The following is a 2,604-nucleotide window of genomic DNA, read 5'->3' as shown; positions in this document are numbered from 1 at the left end:
CCTCCCGGCGGAGCAGGAGGGGACACGGCGGGAGCCGCGCAGCGCCGGGGCCTCGCGCCCGAGGTGAGTCCGCCCGCGCGTCCCCGCGCCCGGCCAGCCCGCCCTGAGGGGGGTGCAGCGATTTGTGTGTGTGTGTGTGTGTGTGTGTGTGTGTGTGTGTGCGCGCGCGTGTGTATATGTGTATGTGTGGGGGGTGTATATGTGTGTATGGGGGTGTATGTGTATATATGTGAGTGTTTGTGGGGGGGGTGTAGATGTATGTGTGTGGGGGTATGCGTCCGCGTGTGAGTATGTGGGTGCATGTGTATAGTGTGCATTTGTATTTGCGTGTGTGTGTGCGTGTATATATGTGGATAAGTGTGTGTTTATATGTGTATATATGAATGAGTGTACATATGTGTGTGTGTGTATGTGTGCACCCGAGCCGGTGTTAGTGCACGCCGTGTCCCGTCCAGACCTCCTGCCCCCCCCGCGTCCTGCTTCCCACTCTCGTGCACACACGCGCGCCCCCAGCTCAGTGTCCCGGGTCCTTCCCTGCAGCAGGACGAGACGGGACGGGACAGGAGGGGCTGCCCCTGGCCCCATGTGGCCGGGCCGGCCGGAGCCTCGCCGCAGGTGATCGGGGCACGCCGGGGACCCGCTGTCGCTGCGGTGCAGTCCCGGGGGGCAGACACACGCGCTCCTACAGCGCCCCGTGCCCTTCGTGCACCCCCAGCCCCGACGGAGCTGCGCGCCAAGCTGCCAGCCGGCCCCGGCGCGTCCTTGCCGCCCGGCTCGGCACCCAGGGGCGCTGGGAGACCCTGGAGGAGTTTGCGGGGCAGCCGGCTCTGCCCGGGGCCTCCCGGCGTGTGCGGGGTGCGGGGCAGGGGGGGCAGTGCTGAGAAGGGCACGACACGAAAGCAGCCTCCTCCCCGGCCGCGCGCACACACACACACGTACACATTCAGGCACACATATCCACACTCAGACATCTACACACACATTCACACACAAACACGTGCAGATACACACCCACGCTGACACACCCATACACACATGCTGAGACACAAATACTTGCACACGTATACACACTCAGACACACGCACATACTTATACACACATATACCATACACGCATAGACACATACACACACGTACACACTCAGACATGGAAGCACCTACACACGTGCTTACATGCACATATACACACCCGGAGACACATACACATGTACACACACTCAGACACACACACATATACACACATATGCGCACAAACGCTCCCCCACACTGAGCCATACACATAGGCACACACAGACACACACACACATATACAGACACTCACGCAGACACACACAGATACAGACACACTCAGGCACGCACACACACTGAGACACACACATATACACACATACACGCAGTCACACACACTTATGCAGATACAGACACACTCAGGCATGCACACACACTGAGACACACACACGTACATGCTGCCCTGGCTCGCTAGGGCTTGGGAGACATGAGGTGGTTTTCATTTTCTTTTGTGCGCGCGCCCCGTGCCCCGCGCCCTGCAGCCTGTGCCCCAGGAGACGGGGCAGGATGGACGTGCCCAGCTCAGCCCCGCTCTCCCTCCCCGGCTCTGCCAGGGTCATTAACACGCGCTTTCCCCGTTGTGTTTCGTGTGCGCGGCAGCCGCTTCCCGGCTGCAGCCTGAGACCGAGCGGCTCGTGTCAGCCGCTAATGACAGCCAGGGACACCCCCGCACTCCGGCGGGCTCCTCGCACTGCTCGGGCAGGAGTGTGCAGGGGGTAGGCGCTGCCTCTTGTTTTGGTTTCTTTTCATTTCCGTTCGCTAAGGGACTCCCTCCCCTCCTCCCTTTTTGTTTTGTTGTGCTTGTTTTTGGCAGTTGTTTTCCTTCTGGTGTAAATGCAGGCAGGCAAAGTGGTGTGAGTTCAGGTTGTCCACCTCCTTCCCTCCCCCTCTTTCCCTTTCTCTCCACTGAAGAGGGCTAATAGCCTTAACCCGCTGGGGGGGGAGGAGGGGGGCCGCGAGGGGAGTCCAGCCACCCCTTTTGCCTGGCCTGGGTGCTGTCTGGGCCTTGTGTTTTGCTTTGAAAGGGCTTCCATATGAAAGTGTGTGTGTGTGTGTGTGTGTGTGTGTACTTAACTGTGTTTGTGTGTGCGTGTGTTGGAGACTGTGTGTGTTTGTACTTGACTGTGTGTTTCTGTGCGTGTTTGGACTTGACTGTGTTTGTATGTGTGTGTGCGTAGGAGACTGTGTAGGAGCTGTCTGTACTTGACTGTCTTTGTGTGTGTGTAGGAGACTGTGTTTGGGCTTGACTATGTGTGTGTATTTGTACTTGACTCTGTGTGTGTGTGTCTGTAGGAGGCTGTGTACTTGATTGTGTGTTTGTGTGTGTAGAAGGCTGTGTGTATTTGTACTTCACTTTGTGTGTGTAGGAGGCTGTGTGTGTTTGTACTTGACTCTGTGTGTGTGTTTGTACTTGATCTACAAGGAGGTAACAGGATTCTCTGCGTTCAAACCCAATGGGCTGTTGGCCATTACTTTGCCTCTCTGGCTGTCATTACAGACACTTCTAAAATCTGATGGCTAAGGAGAAAACTGTGGG

General features: G+C 57.2%; 1 long non-coding RNA gene across 1 annotated transcript in view; it reads left to right on the top strand.

Moving 5' to 3' along the window:
* The window catches only part of LOC109299721, a 31,056-nt gene continuing 28,452 nt past the window's right edge, over positions 1-2,604 (top strand). Inside the window, exon 1 of the long non-coding RNA XR_002097963.1 lies at positions 1-63. This is a non-coding gene — a long non-coding RNA (uncharacterized LOC109299721). The remainder of the gene's footprint in view (positions 64-2,604) is intronic.

Source organism: Gavialis gangeticus, unplaced genomic scaffold (assembly GCF_001723915.1).
Source record: "Gavialis gangeticus isolate Ggan-Ray unplaced genomic scaffold, GavGan_comp1, whole genome shotgun sequence".
NCBI classification, from domain to species: Eukaryota; Metazoa; Chordata; order Crocodylia; family Gavialidae; genus Gavialis; species Gavialis gangeticus.
The sequence above is the reverse complement of the archived record's forward strand: the minus strand, read 5'-3'. Positions and strand labels throughout refer to the sequence as shown.